General features: G+C 53.3%; 1 protein-coding gene across 3 annotated transcripts in view; it reads left to right on the forward strand.

Moving 5' to 3' along the window:
• Positions 1-20,320, forward strand: part of GUK1 (guanylate kinase 1) — a 51,291-nt gene that overhangs the window by 3,991 nt on the left and 26,980 nt on the right. Inside the window, exon 1 of one of the 3 annotated variants that reach the window (XM_063924537.1) lies at positions 12,505-12,599. The exons of the other annotated variants lie outside the window; for them this stretch is intronic. The gene's annotated coding sequence lies outside the window, so the exon portion shown is untranslated. Of the gene's footprint in view, positions 1-12,504; positions 12,600-20,320 lie in introns of those variants that run through there. 3 annotated transcript variants of the gene reach the window in all.

A 20,320-nucleotide genomic window follows, 5' to 3' on the forward strand; every position in this document is an offset into this window, starting at 1 on the left:
GCTTTTTCTCCTGCTGGTAAATGGCCCCTCTCTATCTATGGTCGCCAGCCCCAAGTAGTACAATGATTACTCCCTCGCTACTTACATCTAAGCTGTATTATGTCTTGAGAATTGTGGTGCTCTTTGTTACCTGCACTCCATTTTTGTTGTTTATTTACTGTTATGCTAAGTTTTGTCTCCCTGTACTGTCCTTTGTACGGCGCTGCGAAACACTTGTGGCGCCCTATAAATAAAATGTAATAATAATAATAATACATACACTGTACATCATATATACATTCTGTGTCTGCAGGTACATCCCCTATATGGGATCCGGTCTGAAGATCGACAGTATCTAGGTCGACAATGTTTAGGTCGACCACTATAGGTCAACAGTCACTAGGTCGACATGGATGGAAGGTCGACAGGGTTTCTAGGTCGACATGTGCTAGGTCGATAGGTCTAAAGGTCGACATGAGTTTTTCACATTTTTTTTCTTTTTTTTGAATTTTTTCATACTTAACGATCCACGTGGACTACGATTGGAATGGTAATCTGTGCCGAGCGAAGCGAAGGCACCATGCCCGAAGCATGGCGAGCGAAGCGGTGCACTAATTTGGGATCCCGGTCACTCTGCGACGAAAACGACACCAAAAAAAAAAAATCCTCATGTCGACCTTTAGACCTGTCGACCCAGCACATGTCGAGCTAGAAACCCTGTCGACCTTCCATCCATGTCGACCTAGTGACTGTCGACCTATAGTGGTCGACCTAAACATTGTCGACCTAGATACTGTCGATTTGATGAACCACACACCCCCTATATACCCCTATATATTCCCTGTATACCTTATATCACCTCTACATACACTGTACATCATATATACATTCTGTGTCTGCAGGTACATCCCCTGTATACCTTATATCACCTCTACATACACTGTGCTGAACACGGAGTGTTGGTGCCATTATTCTACCCTTGCAGACATTACAGGCTGCTGTATGGTTCTGTAATATGATTACAGGACAGTCATTGTGCTGTATATAGGAGGATATCTCCCCTCGCAGCTGTATTTCAGCTCTTTATCGCCAGTACTCATCCAGTCACACAACCTGCACATTTACTAGCCACTTAAAGAGGATCAGCTGTAGGTCAAAAAGTAGAAATGGCAAAGCTTAGAAAGTCAGTTATGATATCACGGTCCATGCTCCTGTGTAGTGGACAGGACACTTCTCTTACCTGTTGCATTGGAAGCCGGAATCTTCCCCAAGGACCGTTGTGGCTATGAGAATTCAGTGTCCGCTCAGCGGCGTTCGCGGTGGCTGTATAATAGTCTAGCAGAGACGTAGGATTGGGATGGCATTTTCTATCAGTTATTCCTCTAGATCTTATACATTTAGCCCAAGCAGCAGCAGGTACCGCTCCTTGATTGGCTGTCAGAGCGCGCAGCCAGTTTCCATATGCGTGATGGAACATGAAGTGGTCAGGGAATCGCTAGGGATGAGAGTGTGTGCACCTGAGACAGATGATTGCTAACCGGTCGCTATAGGGATCGGTGATCTCTCCTTCTGGCTATAGGGATCGGTGATCTCTCCTCCTGGCTATAGGGATCGGTGATCTCTCCTCCTGGCTATAGGGATCTGTGATCTCTCTCTCTCTCTCTCTCTCTCTCTCTCTCTCTCTCTCTCTCTCTCTCTCTCTCTCTCTCTCTCTCTCTCTCGCTCCTCCCCCCCCCCCCCCCCTCTCTCCCCCGGGTTGTAGGGATGGCGGATCTCTCTCCTCCTGGCTGTAGGGATGGCTGATCTCTCTCCCCCGGGCTGTAGGGATGGCTGATCTCTCTCCCCCGGGCTGTAGGGATGGCTGATCTCTCTCCCCCGGGCTGTAGGGATGGCGGATGTAGGGATGGCTGATCTCTCTCCCCCGGGCTGTAGGGATGGCTGATCTCTCTCCCCCGGGCTGTAGGGATGGCGGATCTCTCTCCTCCGGGATGTAGGGATGGCTGATCTCTCTTCCCCGGGCTGTAGGGATGGCTGATCTCTCTCCCCCGGGCTGTAGGGATGGCGGATCTCTCTCCTCCTGGCTGTAGGGATGGCTGATCTCTCTCCTCCTGGCTGTAGGGATGGCTGATCTCTCTCCTCCTGGCTGTAGGGATGGCTGATCTCTCTCCTCCTGGCTGTAGGGATGGCTGATCTCTCTCCTCCTGGCTGTAGGGATGGCTGATCTCTCTCCCCCCGGGCTGTAGGGATGGCTGATCTCTCTCCCCCCGGGCTGTAGGGATGGCTGATCTCTCTCCCCCCGGGCTGTAGGGATGGCTGATCTCTCTCCCCCCGGGCTGTAGGGATGGCTGATCTCTCTCCCCCCGGGCTGTAGGGATGGCTGATCTCTCTCCCCCCGGGCTGTAGGGATGGCTGATCTCTCTCCCCCCGGGCTGTAGGGATGGCTGATCTCTCTCCCCCCGGGCTGTAGGGATGGCTGATCTCTCTCCCCCCGGGCTGTAGGGATGGCTGATCTCTCTCCCCCCGGGCTGTAGGGATGGCTGATCTCTCTCCTCCGGGCTGTAGGGATGGCTGATCCCTCTCTTCCTGGCTGTAGAGATGGCTGATCCCTCTCCTCCTGGCCGTAGGGATGGCGGATCCCTCTCCTCCTGGCTGTAGGGATGGCTGATCCCTCTCCTCCTGGCTGTAGGGATGGCTGATCCCTCTCCCCCTGGCTGTAGGGATGGCTGATCTCTCTCCCCCTGGCTGTAGGGATGGCGGATCCCTCTCCCCCTGGCTGTAGGGATGGCGGATCCCTCTCCTCCTGGCTGTAGGGATGGCTGATCCCTCTCCTCCTGGCTGTAGGGATGGCTGATCTCTCTCCTCCTGGCTGTAGGGATGGCGGATCTCTCTCCTCCTGGCTGTAGGGTTGGCGGATCTCTCTCCTCCGGGCTGTAGGGATGGCGGATCTCTCTCCCCCGGGCTGTAGGGATGGCGGATCTCTCTCCCCCGGGCTGTAGGGATGGCGGATCTCTCTCCCCCGGGCTGTAGGGATGGCGGATCTCTCTCCCCCGGGCTGTAGGGATGGCGGATCTCTCTCCTCCTGGCTGTAGGGATGGCTGATCTCTCTCCTCCTGGCTGTAGGGATGGCGGATCTCTCTCCTCCGGGATGTAGGGATGGCTGATCCCTCTCCTCCTGGCTGTAGGGATGGCTGATCTCTCTCCCCCGGGCTGTAGGGATGGCGGATCTCTGGGATGGCGGATCTCTCTCCCCCGGGCTGTAGGGATGGCGGATCTCTCTCCCCCGGGCTGTAGGGATGGCGGATCTCTCTCCCCCGGGCTGTAGGGTTGGCGGATCTCTCTCCTCCGGGCTGTAGGGATGGCGGATCTCTCTCCCCAGGGCTGTAGGGATGGCGGATCTCTCCCCCCCGGGCTGTAGGGATGGCGGATCTCTCTCCCCCGGGCTGTAGGGATGGCGGATCTCTCTCCTCCTGGCTGTAGGGATGGCGGATCTCTCTCCTCCTGGCTGTAGGGATGGCGGATCTCTCTCCTCCGGGCTGTAGGGATGGCTGATCTCTCTCCTCCTGGCTGTAGGGATGGCTGATCTCTCTCCTCCTGGCTGTAGGGATGGCTGATCTCTCTCCCTCCGGGCTGTAGGGATGGCGGATCTCTCTCCCCCGGGCTGTAGGGATGGCGGATCCCTCTCCTCCTGGCTGTAGGGATGGCTGATCTCTCTCCCCCGGGCTGTAGGGATGGCTGATCTCTCTCCCCCGGGCTGTAGGGATGGATGATCTCTCTCCCCCGGGCTGTAGGGATGGCTGATCCCTCTCCTCCGGGCTGTAGGGATGGCTGATCCCTCTCCTCCGGGCTGTAGGGATGGCTGATCCCTCTCCTCCGGGCTGTAGAGATGGCTGATCCCTCTCCTCCGGGCTGTAGAGATGGCTGATCCCTCTCCTCCTGGCTGTAGAGATGGCTGATCCCTCTCCTCCGGGCTGTAGGGATGGCTGATCCCTCTCCTCCGGGCTGTAGGGAACGCGGATCTCTCTCTTCTGGGCTGTAGGGATGGCTGATCCCTCTCCTCCGGGCTGTAGAGATGGCTGATCCCTCTCCTCCGGGCTGTAGGGATGGCTGATCCCTCTCCTCCGGGCTGTAGGGATGGCTGATAACTCCAATACTCCCCCGCTAATAACCATTTATATCATAAGCTCCTATTACGTCTTTGTCACAGTTTTATGCCAATTTCTCACTATTGCAGTTATGTTGATTGTTCTATATGTTATCCATTGCTTATTTATGTTTTGCGCTAAATCGCGTCTGTGGCGCCACGTAAAGAAATGATTGTAATAATAGGCGGCAATGCAGATAGATAGGACAGGCGATGTCGGGGAGCACCTTTATCAGAGTCTTGGGGGACAGTGTTTGGGAACGTGACAACTTTTATACTTGTATAAAAGTGATATTCATATTTCTTTGGGTAACATCCTGGTCGCATGGTAATCATTAGACGGGCGTGGGTGGGAGGGGAGGTCCCTGGTGGGAATGAAATCCTCGTGTGGTCTCGGCACATGCTGTAATTGCTGTACCCCCTCGTGCAGCACATGGTAACACTTACTGGCATGACTGAGGTAATGTTAGTCATAGGATTCCCTTCCTGTGTGTAGTGAGCGGCGCCTGTGATCTGCCAAACTCACTATAGCACATGGCAATCAGGGTCCAGAGGTTTCTCTCTAGACATCTATGCAGGTTCCTCATAACTCCTTCTTACTGCTCCAATGTGAGCGTGCCCCAGTCTGTGATGCCCCCAACGTGAGTGTGCCCCAGTCTGTGATGCCCCCAACGTGAGTGTGCCCCAGTCTGTGATGCCCCCAACGTGAGTGTGCCCCAGTCTGTGATGCCCCCAACGTGAGTGTGCCCCAGTCTGTGATGCCCCCAACGTGAGCGTGCCCCAGTCTGTGATGCCTCCAATGTGAGTGTGCCCCAGTCTGTGATGCCTCCAATGTGAGTGTGCCCCAGTCTGTGATGCCCCCAATGTGAGCGTGCCCCAGTCTGTGATGCCTCCAATGTGAGTGTGCCCCAGTCTGTGATGCCCCCAATGTGAGCGTGCCCCAGTCTGTGATGCCCCCAATGTGAGCGTGCCCCAGTCTGTGATGCCCCCAATGTGAGCGTGCCCCAGTCTGTGATGCCCCCAATGTGAGCGTGCCCCAGTCTGTGATGCCCCCAATGTGAGCGTGCCCCAGTCTGTGATGCCCCCAATGTGAGCGTGCCCCAGTCTGTGATGCCCCCAACGTGAGTGTGCCCCAGTGTGTGATGCCTCCAATGTGAGTGTGCCCCAGTCTGTGATGCCCCCAATGTGAGCGTGCCCCAGTCTGTGATGCCCCCAATGTGAGCGTGCCCCAGTCTGTGATGCCCCCAACGTGAGCGTGCCCCAGTCTGTGATGCCCCCAACGTGAGTGTGCCCCAGTCTGTGATGCCCCCAATGTGAGCGTGCCCCAGTCTGTGATGCCCCCAACGTGAGCGTGCCCCAGTCTGTGATGCCCCCAACGTGAGTGTGCCCCAGTCTGTGATGCCCCCAACGTGAGTGTGCCCCAGTCTGTGATGCCCCCAACGTGAGTGTGCCCCAGTCTGTGATGCCCCCAATGTGAGCGTGCCCCAGTCTGTGATGCCCCCAATGTGAGTGTGCCCCAGTCTGTGATGCCCCCAATGTGAGCGTGCCCCAGTCTGTGATGCCCCCAATGTGAGCGTGCCCCAGTCTGTGATGCCCCCAACGTGAGCGTGCCCCAGTCTGTGATGCCCCCAACGTGAGTGTGCCCCAGTCTGTGATGCCCCCAACGTGAGTGTGCCCCAGTCTGTGATGCCCCCAACGTGAGTGTGCCCCAGTCTGTGATGCCCCCAACGTGAGTGTGCCCCAGTCTGTGATGCCCCCAATGTGAGCGTGCCCCAGTCTGTGATGCCCCCAATGTGTCAGGAAAAGAGGGCATCATTTCTTACAGTAATTGTAGCTTATTTGAAGGTCCGTATTCTGGGTTCCCTGATCTCTCACTATAAAGTGTATGGAGAACTCCCTGCCCTACTAATACATGGGCAGAGGGGATCTAGTCGTTACGTCGACATGGTTTCTAGGTCAACATGACAAAAGGTCGAGATGAGTTTTTCACTTTTTTTTTTTTTTTGTAACTTTTTCATACTTTATGATCCATGTGGACTACAATTGGGAACGGTAACCTGTGCCGAGCGCAGCGAGACACCTTGCCCAAAGCATTGTGAGCGCAGCGTGCCATGTGAGGTGACACGGTGCACTAATTGGGGTTCCCGGTCACTGTACGGAGAAAACGACACCAAAAAAAAAGTGAGAAAACTCATGTTGACCTTTTCTCATGTCGACCTACTTACTGTCGACCAATAGTGGTTGACCTAGACACTGTCGACCTAACATACCACACCGCAGAGGGGATCCGGTTGTTTGGTCGACACTACGTAGGTCGACACTGTCTAATCGACCTAACATACCACACCCAGGCAGAGATGAGAACAGTGTGTCCCCCCTATACCCCTTATTTCTCTAACGTCCTAAGTGGATGCTGGGGACTCCGTAAGGACCATGGGGGGGATAGCGGCTCCGCAGGAGACTGGGCACATCTAAAGAAAGCTTTAGGACTAACTGGTGTGCACTGGCTCCTCCCCCTATGACCCTCCTCCAAGCCTCAGTTAGATTTCTGTGCCCGACGAGAAGGGTGCACACTAGGGGCTCTCCTGAGCTTCTTAGTGAAAGTTTTAGTTTAGGTTTGTTATTTTCAGTGAGACCTGCTGGCAACAGGCTCACTGCATCGAGGGACTAAGGGGAGAAGAAGCGAACTCACCTGCGTGCAGAGTGGATTGGGCTTCTTGGCTACTGGACATTAGCTCCAGAGGGACGATCACAGGCCCAGCCTGGATGGGTCCCAGAGCCGCACCGCCGGCCCCCTTACAGAGCCAGAAGAGCGAAGAGGTCCGGAAAAATCGGCGGCAGAAGACGTTCCTGTCTTCAATAAGGTAGCGCACAGCACTGCAGCTGTGCGCCATTGCTCTCAGCACACTTCATACTCCGGTCACTGAGGGTGCAGGGCGCTGGGGGGGGCGCCCTGAGACGCAATAAAACATGATAAAAATACCTTACATGGCAAAAAATACATCACATATAGCTCCTGGGCTATATGGATGCATTTAACCCCTGCCAGAATATACAAAAAACCGGGAGATAAGGCCGCCGAAAAGGGGGCGGAGCCTATCTCCTCAGCACACTGGCGCCATTTTCCCTCACAGCTCAGTTGGAGGGAAGCTCCCTGGCTCTTCCCTGCAGTCACTACACTACAGAAAGGGTTAAAAAAAGAGAGGGGGGCACTAATTAGGCGCAGTATTAGAACATACAGCAGCTATAAGGGGAAAAACACTTATATAAGGTTATCCCTGTGTATATATATATATATAGCGCTTTGGTGTGTGCTGGCATACTCTCCCTCTGTCTCCCCAAAGGGCTAGTGGGGTCCTGTCCTCTATCAGAGCATTCCCTGTGTGTGTGCTGTGTGTCGGTACGTTTGTGTCGACATGTATGAGGAGAAAAATGATGTGGAGACGGAGCAGAGTGTCTGTAACAGTGATGTCACCACCTAGGGGGTCGACACCTGAGTGGATGTACTGTTGAAAATTACGTGACAGTGTCAGCTGTGTATAAAAAAACAGTGGTTGACATGAGACAGCCGGCTACTCAGCTTGTGCCTGTCCAGACGTCTCATAGGCCGTCAGGGGCTCTAAAGCGCCCGTTACCTCAGATGGCAGATACAGACGCCGACACGGATACTGACTCCTGTGTCGACGGTGAAGAGACAACCGTGATTTCCAGTATGGCCACACGTTACATGATTGAGACAATGGAGAATGTTTTATACATTTCTGATAATACGAGTACCACCAAAAAGGGGTATTATGTTCGGTGAGGGAAAAACTACCTGTAGTTTTCCTGAATCTGAGAAATAAAATGTGTGATGATGCGTGGGTTTCCCCCCGATAACAATTGATAATTTCTTAAAAAGTATTGGCTGTATACCCTTTCCCGCCAGAGGTTAGGGTGCGTTGGGAAACACCCCCTAGGGGGGATAAGGCGCTCACACGCTTGTAAGAACAAGGGCTCTACCCTCTCATGAGATGGCCGCCCTTAAGGATCCTGCTGATAGAAAGCAGGAGGGTATCCAAAAATGTATTCACACACATACTGGTGTTATACTGCGACCAGCAATCGCCTCAGCCTGGAGGTGCAGTGCTGGGTTGGCATGGTCGGATTCCCTGACTGGAAATATTGATATCCTAGATAAGGATAGTATATTATTGCCTATAGAGCATTTAAAAGATGCATTTCTATATATGCAGGATGCACAGCGGAATAATTGCCGACTGGCATCAAGTATAAGTGCGTTGTCCAATTCTACCAGTAAAATGGTCAGGTGATGCGGATTCCAAACGGCATTTGGAAGTATTGCCTTTGAAAGGGGACATTTGGGGTCGGTCTTTTAGACCTGGTGGCCACGGCAACAACTGGGAAATCCACGTTTGTACCCCAGGTCGCCTCTCAAAATAAGACGCCGTATTATCAGGCGCAGTCCTTTGTTGGCAAGCGGACAAAAGGTTCCTCTTTTCTGCTCGTGACAGAGGGAGAGGAAAAAGGCTGAAGAGATTACCCAGTTCCCAGGAACAGAAATCCTTTCCCGCCTCTGCAAAGCCCTCAGTATGACGCTAGGGCCTTACAAGCTCAGGCACGGTGGGGGCCCGTTCTCAATGAATTTCAGTGCGCAGTGGGCTCACTCGCAAGTAGACCCCTGGATCCTTCAGGTAATATCTCAAGGGTACATATTGAAATTCGAGACGTCTCCCCCTCGCCGTTTCCAAAAGTCGGCTTTACCGACGTCTCCCTCTGACAGGGAGGCAGTTTTGGAAGCCATTCACAAGCTGTATTACCAGCAGGTGATAATCAAGGTACCCCTCCTGCAACAGGGAACGGGGTATTATTCCACACTATTGTGGTACCGAAGCCAGACGGCTCGGTGAGACCGATTCTAAATCTAAAATCTAAAATCTTTGAACACTTACATACAGAGGTTCAAATTCAAGATTGAGTCACTCAGAGCAGTGATTGCGAACCTGGAAGAAGGGGACTACATGATGTCTCGGGACATCAAGGATGCTTACCTTCATGTCAAAATTTACCCTTCTCACCAAGGGTACCTCAGGTTATGGTACAGAACTGTCACTATCAGTTCAGACGCTGCCGTAGGGATGGTCCACGACACCCCGGGTCTTTACCAAGGTAATGGCCGAAATGATATCCCTTCGAAGGAAGGGAATTTTAGTTATCCCTTACTTGGACGATTCCCTGATAAGGGTAAGATCCAGGGAACAGTTGGAAGTCGGTGTAGCACTATCTCAGGTAGTGTTGCGGCAGCACGATTGGATTCTCAATATTCCAAAATCGCAGCTGGTTCCGACGACTTGTCTTCTGTTTCCTAGGGATGTTCCTGGACACAGTCCAGAAAAAAGGTGTTTCTCCCGGAAGAGAAAGCCAGGGAGTTATCCGAGCTAGTCAGGAACCTCCTAAAATCGAACCAAGTCTCAGTGCACAATGCACAAGGGTTCTGGGTAAAAATGGTGGCTTCCTACGAAGCAATCCCATTCGTTAGATTCCACGCAAGAACTTTCCAGTGGAACCTACTGGACAAATGGTCCGGGTCGCATTTTCAGATGCATCAGCGGATAACCCTGTCACCAAGGACAAGGGTATCCATCCTGTGGTGGTTGCAGAGTGCTCATCTTCTAGAGGGCCGCAGATTCGGCATTCAGGACTGGGTCCTGGTGACCACGGATGCCAGCCTGCGAGGCTGGGGAGCAGTCACACAGGGAAGGAATATCCAGGGCTTAGGGTCAAGCCTGGAGACATCACTTCACATAAATATCCTGAAGCTAAGGGCCATTTACAATGCTCTAAGCTTAGCAAGACCTCTGCTTCAAGGTCAGCCGGTATTGATCCAGTCGGACAACATCATGGCAGTCACCCACGTAAACAGACAGGGTGGCACAAGAAGCAGGAGGGCAATGGCAGAAGCTGCAAGGATTCTTCGCTGGGCGGAAAATCATGTGATAGCACTGTCAACAGTATTCATTCCGGGAGTGGACAACTGGGAAGCAGACTTCCTCAGCACGACCTCCACCCGGGAGAGTGGGGACTTCACCCAGAAGTCGTCCACATGATTAAAAAACTCGACAGGTATTGCGCCAGGTCAAGAGACCCTCAGGCAATAGTTGTAGACGCTCTGGTAACACCGTGGGTGTACCAGTCAGTGTATGTGTTCCCTCCTCTGCCTCTCATACCCAAGGTACTGAGATTGATAAGATGGAGAGGAGAAAGCACTATATTCGTGGCTCCGGATTGGCCAAGAAGGACTTGGTAACCGGAACTTCAAGAGATGCTCACGGAGGATCCGTGGCCTCTACCTCTAAGAAGGGACCTGCTCCAGCAAGGACCCTGTCTGTTCCAAGACTTACCGCGGCTGCGTTTGACGGCATGGCGGTTGAACGCCGGATCCTGAAGGAAAAAAGGCTTTCCGGATGAAGTCATCCCTATCCTGATCAAAGCCAGGAAGGATGTAACCGCAAAAACATTATCACCGCAATTGGCGAAAATATGTTGCGTGGTGCGAGGCCAGTAAGGCCCGACGGAGGAAATTCAACTGGGTCGATTCCTACATTTCCTGCAAACAGGAGTGTCTATGGGCCTGAAATTGGGGTCCATTAAGGTTCAAATTTCGGCCCTGTCAATTTTCTTCCAAAAAGAACTAGCTTCAGTCCCTGAAGTTCAGACGTTTGTGAAAGGGGTACTGCATATACAGCCTCCTTTTGTGCCTCCAGTGGCACTTTGGGATCTCAATGTAGTTTTGGGTTCCAAAAGTCACATTGGTTTGAACCACTTAAATCTGTGGAGTTGAAATATCTCACATGGAAAGTGGTCATGCTGTTGGCCCTGGCCTGGGCCAGGCGCGTGTCAGAATTGGCGGCTTTATCCTGAAAAAGCCCTTATCTGATTTTCCATTCGGACAGGGCAGAATTGAGGACTCGTCCTCAGTTTCTCCCTAAGGTGGTTTCAGCGTCTCACCTGAACCAACCTATTGGTGGTGCCTGCGGCTACTAGGGACTTGGAGGCCTCCAAGTTGCTAGACGTTGTCAGTGCCCTGAAAATATATGTTTCCAGGACGGCTGGAGTCAGGAAATCTGACTCGCTGTTTATCCTGTGTGCACCCAACAAGCTGGGTGCTCCTGCTTCTAAGCAGACTATTGCTCGTTGGATTTGTAGTACAATTCAGCTTGCACATTCTGTGGCAGGCCTGCCACAGCCAAAAATCTGTAAATGCCCATTCCACAAGGAAGGTGGGCTCATCTTGGGCGGCTGCCCGAGGGGTCTCGGCTTTACAACTTTGCCGAGCAGCTACTTGGTCAGGAGCAAATACGTTTGTAAAATTCTACAAAATTGATATCCTGGCTGAGGAGGACCTGGAGTTCTCTCATTTGGTGCTGCAGAGTCATCCGCACTCTCCCGCCCGTTTGGGAGCTTTGGTATAATCCCCATGGTCCTTACGGAGTCCCCAGCATCCACTTAGGACGTTAGAGAAAATAAGAATTTACTTACCGATAATTCTATTTCTCATAGTACGTAGTGGATGCTGGGCGCCCGTCCCAAGTGCGGATTGTCTGCAATACTTGTACATAGTTATTGTTACAAAAATCGGGTTATTATTGTTGTGAGCCATCTTTCAGAGGCTCCTCTGTTATCATGCTGTTAACTGGGTTCAGATCACAAGTTATACGGTGTGATTGGTGTGGCTGGTATGAGTCTTACCCGGGATTCAAAATCCTTCCTTATTGTGTACGCTCGTCCGGGCACAGTATCCTAACTGAGGCTTGGAGGAGGGTCATAGGGGGAGGAGCCAGTGCACACTAGTTAGTCCTAAAGCTTTCTTTAGATGTGCCCAGTCTCCTGCGGAGCCGCTATCCCCCCCATGGTCCTTACGGAGTCCCCAGCATCCACTACGGACTATGAGAAATAGAATTATCGGTAAGTAAATTCTTATTTTATTACCCTACAATCGGAGCACCCGTTACTACTGTTCCGTATGACTGGGAGTAATGCTCTGCTGCAGCCATGATGGCCGGGGGTGGTGAGTCTTCTCTGTGCGGTCCAGCTAGCCACTTCACGCGTCCGCAGAGGAACTGACCGCCCAGACGGGTTCTCAGTTCTACTTATCGCAAAAATGACAAAATAAATAAAGGTCTTTGGATAAAGAAAACGCTTTTTTCCTTTACATGATTTTCTGCTGCCGTCGTCCTGGGATGGCCGCAGCGAAAGGAGAATTGCGGCATCATTTATTCCACCTTTTTACATAGCCCCCGGCAGCCCTTATCCTTCTCTTCCCAGTATCAGGCGCTGACCGCCATGGCGCAGGACTGATCTAATACAATGACGTCTTTTCAGGCTGCGAGGAGAGGAAATGACTGAAATCACATTATCTCCACATTATACCGAGGAATTATCCCGTGATCTTGGTTACAAGCACTACAGCTACTCCAGTGTATGTTATAATATGTTATAATAATGTATGTTATAATAATGTACCCAGGAACTGGAGCACAGTAGCACAGTGGTCAGCACATCAGATGGGACAATGCAATGTACAGTGCTCCTGTGTTGCTGTGTGGAGAGGGTGCTGCGGATAGATAACTGGACACCGCATCTCGCCCGTCTGTTCATTATAACGTTGATTCTATAATGATCAGCATGGATGAGACGTCTCTCTCTCCTTTCCCACCCTGGTGGCGCCATCATCCTCTGTTCCACCATAGCAGTATCTGCACCTCCGTGCGTCTCACATGTCACCTGGGTAACGCTTTCTAGCGTCGCTGGTCCAGGGGTCAGACAAGCGTAACCACAGAGAGCTGGGATATTATACATCGTGTTGTCATGTGTTACGGCTGAGGATTACGCGCATCCTCCTGGCTTGTAATCGGCTTTGGGGATATATTTAGGTGCTGCAGATTACATTGTTTTGCCATTAGAGCAAGATATGGTGCAGGGACGGGGTGACGTGGCACAGATGGCAAATGGCAGCCTCTGAGGTGCCCACAGTATACACTGGACGCAGAAAAGTACGCCTGTAATCCGGCGCTATGTGCCAATAAACCTTGTATGTAAGCGCAGAACGCCAAAACGCCGAGACCTGCAGCGCAGTGCATCATTTCAGGATAACTTAATGCGACCTTAAACATTGCAAAGGCTTTATGACCGTTGCGTCTGCAAGCGTGGAATAATGTATTTACAGAGCACTCTTACCACCGTGAACGACCTCATAGAGGCCTGATCCAGAGATGTGCGCTAATGCATTCACCGCTGCAATACCGTGCGCAGATACTGTGCGAAAATATGGCAATGTCGTAGCCGTCGGGGTTTGTTTGCAGGCGCCTTCCGGCAGCTTCACAGATCCAAGCAACTGCGTGCAGGCTCGGCATCGGTCACAGTTCTATAGGCGCAGAAACTGAGAGTTGGCGCCATGTTTTCAGCGTACGGGATCGCAATTTAAAGCTGAGGCATGCCCTGAAAAACGGTCACGCATGCGTTGCGCCACTCCCCGTTACCTCCCACAAAACAGTCACCGTCTGTCAGTCACTTTGCGAATAAATACTCTCTGCGACACACGAGCTGCCAGATATTCATCGATCAGCTGAGGCCTAGTTTTCCCTCCTCTTTCATCTCCTTTTTTGCTTTTAGACTGTAAGCTCCTAGTCTCAGCCTCTCATCTGTCTCCATGTTGTCTGACTGTCCTGGGTCTCTGCGTGTTGGGCAGATTGCTGTACAGCTGATGTGTGATGTTCCCTGGCTAATGCACAGACAAGTCCATTTTGGAAGGAGTAAGGCGATTAACTGTGTGTGTGTGTGTGTGTGTGTGTGTGTGTGTGTGTGTGTGTGTGTGTGTGTGTGGCAGGGTGTGTCGGTGTGAGGCTGGGCAGTGGAATGCAGGACAGATTACAGGAGTGATGGCCTCCACCCGTGCTGTTACTGTGCAGGGATTACAGAGACTGCAGCCTGTTCCCCATCACATCCAGTCTGAGGAGAGTGTGTGCTGGAGGAGAGACTGGTAAGTGGCAGTGTGCGGCATGTTCCCCATCACATCCAGTCTGAGGAGAGTGTGTGCTGGAGGAGAGACTGGTAAGTGGCAGTGTGCGGCATGTTCCCCATCACATCCAGTCTGAGGAGAGTGTGTGCTGGAGGAGAGACTGGTAAGTGGCAGTGTGCAGTATGTTCCCCATCACATCCAGTCTGAGGAGAGTGTGTGCTGGAGGAGAGACTGGTAAGTGGCAGTGTGCGGCATGTTCCCCATCACATCCAGTCTGAGGAGAGTGTGTGCTGGAGGAGAGACTGGTAAGTGGCAGTGTGCGGCATGTTCCCCATCACATCCAGTCTGAGGAGAGTGTGTGCTGGAGGAGAGACTGGTAAGTGGCAGTGTGCAGCATATTCCCCATCACATCCAGTCTGAGGAGAGTGCGTGCTGGAGGAGAGACTGGTAAGTGGCAGTGTGCAGCATGTTCCCCATCACATCCAGTCTGAGGAGAGTGTGTGCTGGAGGAGAGACTGGTAAGTGGCATTGTGCGGCATGTTCCCCATCACATCCAGTCTGAGGAGAGTGTGTGCTGGAGGAGAGACTGGTAAGTGGCAGTGTGCGGCATGTTCCCCATCACATCCAGTCTGAGGAGAGTGCGTGCTGGAGGAGAGACTGGTAAGTGGCAGTGTGCGGCATGTTCCCCATCACATCCAGTCTGAGGAGAGTGTGTGCTGGAGGAGAGACTGGTAAGTGGCAGTGTGCGGCATGTTCCCCATCACATCCAGTCTGAGGAGAGTGTGTGCTGGAGGAGAGACTGGTAAGTGGCAGTGTGCAGCCTGTTCCCCATCACATCCAGTCTGAGGAGTGTGTGTGCTGGAGGAGAGACTGGTAAGTGGCATTGTGCGGCATGTTCCCCATCACATCCAGTCTGAGGAGAGTGTGTGCTGGAGGAGAGACTGGTAAGTGGCAGTGTGGGGCATGTTCCCCATCACATCCAGTCTGAGGAGAGTGTGTGCTGGAGGAGAGACTGGTAAGTGGCAGTGTGCAGCCTGTTCCCCATCACATCCAGTCTGAGGAGTGTGTGTGCTGGAGGAGAGACTGGTAAGTGGCATTGTGCGGCATGTTCCCCATCACATCCAGTCTGAGGAGAGTGTGTGCTGGAGGAGAGACTGGTAAGTGGCAGTGTGCGGCATGTTCCCCATCACATCCAGTCTGAGGAGAGTGTGTGCTGGAGGAGAGACTGGTAAGTGGCAGTGTGCAGTATGTTCCCCATCACATCCAGTCTGAGGAGAGTGTGTGCTGGAGGAGAGACTGGTAAGTGGCAGTGTGCGGCATGTTCCCCATCACATCCAGTCTGAGGAGAGTGTGTGCTGGAGGAGAGACTGGTAAGTGGCAGTGTGCGGCATGTTCCCCATCACATCCAGTCTGAGGAGAGTGTGTGCTGGAGGAGAGACTGGTAAGTGGCAGTGTGGGGCATGTTCCCCATCACATCCAGTCTGAGGAGAGTGTGTGCTGGAGGAGAGACTGGTAAGTGGCAGTGTGCAGCCTGTTCCCCATCACATCCAGTCTGAGGAGTGTGTGTGCTGGAGGAGAGACTGGTAAGTGGCATTGTGCGGCATGTTCCCCATCACATCCAGTCTGAGGAGAGTGTGTGCTGGAGGAGAGACTGGTAAGTGGCAGTGTGCGGCATGTTCCCCATCACATCCAGTCTGAGGAGAGTGTGTGCTGGAGGAGAGACTGGTAAGTGGCAGTGTGCAGCCTGTTCCCCATCACATCCAGTCTGAGGAGTGTGTGTGCTGGAGGAGAGACTGGTAAGTGGCAGTGTGCAGCATGTTCCCCATCACATCCAGTCTGAGGAGAGTGTGTGCTGGAGGAGAGACTGGTAAGTGGCAGTGTGCAGCATGTTCCCCATCACATCCAGTCTGAGGAGAGTGCGTGCTGGAGGAGAGACTGGTAAGTGGCAGTGTGCAGCATATTCCCCATCACATCCAGTCTGTGGAGAGTGTGTGCTGGAGGAGAGACTGGTAAGTGGCAGTGTGCGGCATGTTCCCCATCACATCCAGTCTGAGGAGAGTGTGTGCTGGAGGAGAGACTGGTAAGTGGCAGTGTGCGGCATGTTCCCCATCACATCCAGTCTGAGGAGAGTGTGTGCTGGAGGAGAGACTGGTAAGTGGCAGTGTGCAGCATATTCCCCATCACATCCAGTCTGAGGAGAGTGCGTGCTGGAGGAGAGACTGGTAAGTGGCAGTGTGCGGCATGTTCCCCATCACATCCAGTCTGAGGAGAGTGTGTGCTGGAGGAGAGACTGGTAAGTGGCAGTGTGCAGCATATTCCCCATCACATCCAGTCTGAGGAGAGTGTGTGCTGGAGGAGAGACTGGTAAGTGGCAGTGTGCAGCATGTTCCCCATCACATCCAGTCTGAGGAGAGTGTGTGCTGGAGGAGAGACTGGTAAGTGGCAGTGTGCAGCATATTCCCCATCACATCCAGTCTGAGGAGAGTGTGTGCTGGAGGAGAGACTGGTAAGTGGCAGTGTGCAGCATATTCCCCATCACATCCAGTCTGAGGAGAGTGCGTGCTGGAGGAGAGACTGGTAAGTGGCAGTGTGCGGCATGTTCCCCATCACATCCAGTCTGAGGAGAGTGTGTGCTGGAGGAGAGACTGGTAAGTGGCAGTGTGCAGCATGTTCCCCATCACATCCAGTCTGAGGAGAGTGTGTGCTGGAGGAGAGACTGGTAAGTGGCAGTGTGCAGCATGTTCCCCATCACATCCAGTCTGAGGAGAGTGCGTGCTGGAGGAGAGACTGGTAAGTGGCAGTGTGCAGCATATTCCCCATCACATCCAGTCTGAGGAGAGTGCGTGCTGGAGGAGAGACTGGTAAGTGGCAGTGTGCGGCATGTTCCCCATCACATCCAGTCTGAGGAGAGTGTGTGCTGGAGGAGAGACTGGTAAGTGGCAGTGTGCAGCATATTCCCCATCACATCCAGTCTGAGGAGAGTGTGTGCTGGAGGAGAGACTGGTAAGTGGCAGTGTGCGGCATGTTCCCCATCACATCCAGTCTGAGGAGAGTGCGTGCTGGAGGAGAGACTGGTAAGTGGCAGTGTGCAGCATATTCCCCATCACATCCAGTCTGAGGAGAGTGCGTGCTGGAGGAGAGACTGGTAAGTGGCAGTGTGCGGCATGTTCCCCATCACATCCAGTCTGAGGAGAGTGTGTGCTGGAGGAGAGACTGGTAAGTGGCAGTGTGCGGCATATTCCCCATCACATCCAGTCTGAGGAGAGTGCGTGCTGGAGGAGAGACTGGTAAGTGGCAGTGTGCGGCATGTTCCCCATCACATCCAGTCTGAGGAGAGTGTGTGCTGGAGGAGAGACTGGTAAGTGGCAGTGTGCGGCATATTCCCCATCACATCCAGTCTGAGGAGAGTGCGTGCTGGAGGAGAGACTGGTAAGTGGCAGTGTGCAGCATGTTCCCCATCACATCCAGTCTGAGGAGAGTGTGTGCTGGAGGAGAGACTGGTAAGTGGCAGTGTGCGGCATGTTCCCCATCACATCCAGTCTGAGGAGAGTGTGTGCTGGAGGAGAGACTGGTAAGTGGCAGTGTGCAGCATGTTCCCCATCACATCCAGTCTGAGGAGAGTGTGTGCTGGAGGAGAGACTGGTAAGTGGCAGTGTGCGGCATGTTCCCCATCACATCCAGTCTGAGGAGAGTGTGTGCTGGAGGAGAGACTAGTAAGTGGCAGTGTGCGGCATGTTCCCCATCACATCCAGTCTGAGGAGAGTGTGTGCTGGAGGAGAGACTGGTAAGTGGCAGTGTGCAGCATGTTCCCCATCACATCCAGTCTGAGGAGAGTGTGTGCAGGACGAGAGACTGGTAAGTGGCAGTGTGCAGCATGTTCCCCATCACATCCAGTCTGAGGAGAGTGTGTGCTGGAGGAGAGACTGGTAAGTGGCAGTGTGCGGCATGTTCCCCATCACATCCAGTCTGAGGAGAGTGTGTGCTGGAGGAGAGACTGGTAAGTGGCAGTGTGCAGTATGTTCCCCATCACATCCAGTCTGAGGAGAGTGTGTGCTGGAGGAGAGACTGGTAAGTGGCAGTGTGCAGCATATTCCCCATCACATCCAGTCTGAGGAGAGTGCGTGCTGGAGGAGAGACTGGTAAGTGGCAGTGTGCAGCATGTTCCCCATCACATCCAGTCTGAGGAGAGTGTGTGCTGGAGGAGAGACTGGTAAGTGGCAGTGTGCGGCATGTTCCCCATCACATCCAGTCTGAGGAGAGTGTGTGCTGGAGGAGAGACTGGTAAGTGGCAGTGTGCAGCATGTTCCCCATCACATCCAGTCTGAGGAGAGTGTGTGCTGGAGGAGAGACTGGTAAGTGGCAGTGTGCGGCATGTTCCCCATCACATCCAGTCTGAGGAGAGTGTGTGCTGGAGGAGAGACTGGTAAGTGGCAGTGTGCGGCCTGTTCCCCATCACGGCCAGTCTGAGGAGAGTGTGTGCTGGAGGAGAGACTGGTAAGTGGCAGTGTGCAGCATATTCCCCATCACATCCAGTCTGAGGAGAGTGTGTGCTGGAGGAGAGACTGGTAAGTGGCAGTGTGCGGCATATTCCCCATCACATCCAGTCTGAGGAGAGTGTGTGCTGGAGGAGAGACTGGTAAGTGGCAGTGTGCAGCATGTTCCCCATCACATCCAGTCTGAGGAGAGTGTGTGCTGGAGGAGAGACTGGTAAGTGGCAGTGTGCGGCATGTTCCCCATCACATCCAGTCTGAGGAGAGTGTGTGCTGGAGGAGAGACTGGTAAGTGGCAGTGTGCGGCATGTTCCCCATCACATCCAGTCTGAGGAGAGTGTGTGCTGGAGGAGAGACTGGTAAGTGGCAGTGTGCGGCATGTTCCCCATCACATCCAGTCTGAGGAGAGTGTGTGCTGGAGGAGAGACTGGTAAGTGGCAGTGTGCGATATGTTCCCCATCACATCCAGTCTGAGGAGAGTGTGTGCTGGAGGAGAGACTGGTAAGTGGCAGTGTGCAGCATGTTCCCCATCACATCCAGTCTGAGGAGAGTGTGTGCTGGAGGAGAGACTGGTAAGTGGCAGTGTGCAGCATGTTCCCCATCACATCCAGTCTGAGGAGAGTGTGTGCTGGAGGAGAGACTGGTAAGTGGCAGTGTGCAGCATGTTCCCCATCACATCCAGTCTGAGGAGAGTGCGTGCTGGAGGAGAGACTGGTAAGTGGCAGTGTGCAGCATATTCCCCATCACATCCAGTCTGAGGAGAGTGTGTGCTGGAGGAGAGACTGGTAAAGTGGCAGTGTGCGGCATGTTCCCCATCACATCCAGTCTGAGGAGAGTGTGTGCTGGAGGAGAGACTGGTAAGTGGCAGTGTGCGGCATGTTCCCCATCACATCCAGTCTGAGGAGAGTGTGTGCTGGAGGAGAGACTGGTAAGTGGCAGTGTGCAGCATATTCCCCATCACATCCAGTCTGAGGAGAGTGCGTGCTGGAGGAGAGACTGGTAAGTGGCAGTGTGCGGCATGTTCCCCATCACATCCAGTCTGAGGAGAGTGTGTGCTGGAGGAGAGACTGGTAAGTGGCAGTGTGCAGCATATTCCCCATCACATCCAGTCTGAGGAGAGTGTGTGCTGGAGGAGAGACTGGTAAGTGGCAGTGTGCAGCATGTTCCCCATCACATCCAGTCTGAGGAGAGTGTGTGCTGGAGGAGAGACTGGTAAGTGGCAGTGTGCAGCATATTCCCCATCACATCCAGTCTGAGGAGAGTGTGTGCTGGAGGAGAGACTGGTAAGTGGCAGTGTGCAGCATATTCCCCATCACATCCAGTCTGAGGAGAGTGTGTGCTGGAGGAGAGACTGGTAAGTGGCAGTGTGCGGCATGTTCCCCATCACATCCAGTCTGAGGAGAGTGTGTGCTGGAGGAGAGACTGGTAAGTGGCAGTGTGCGGCCTGTTCCCCATCACGGCCAGTCTGAGGAGAGTGTGTGCTGGAGGAGAGACTGGTAAGTGGCAGTGTGCAGCATATTCCCCATCACATCCAGTCTGAGGAGAGTGTGTGCTGGAGGAGAGACTGGTAAGTGGCAGTGTGCGGCATATTCCCCATCACATCCAGTCTGAGGAGAGTGTGTGCTGGAGGAGAGACTGGTAAGTGGCAGTGTGCGGCATGTTCCCCATCACATCCAGTCTGAGGAGAGTGCA

The sequence above is a fragment of the Pseudophryne corroboree genome, chromosome 5 (assembly GCF_028390025.1).
Source record: "Pseudophryne corroboree isolate aPseCor3 chromosome 5, aPseCor3.hap2, whole genome shotgun sequence".
In the NCBI taxonomy this organism is placed as follows: domain Eukaryota; kingdom Metazoa; phylum Chordata; class Amphibia; order Anura; family Myobatrachidae; genus Pseudophryne; species Pseudophryne corroboree.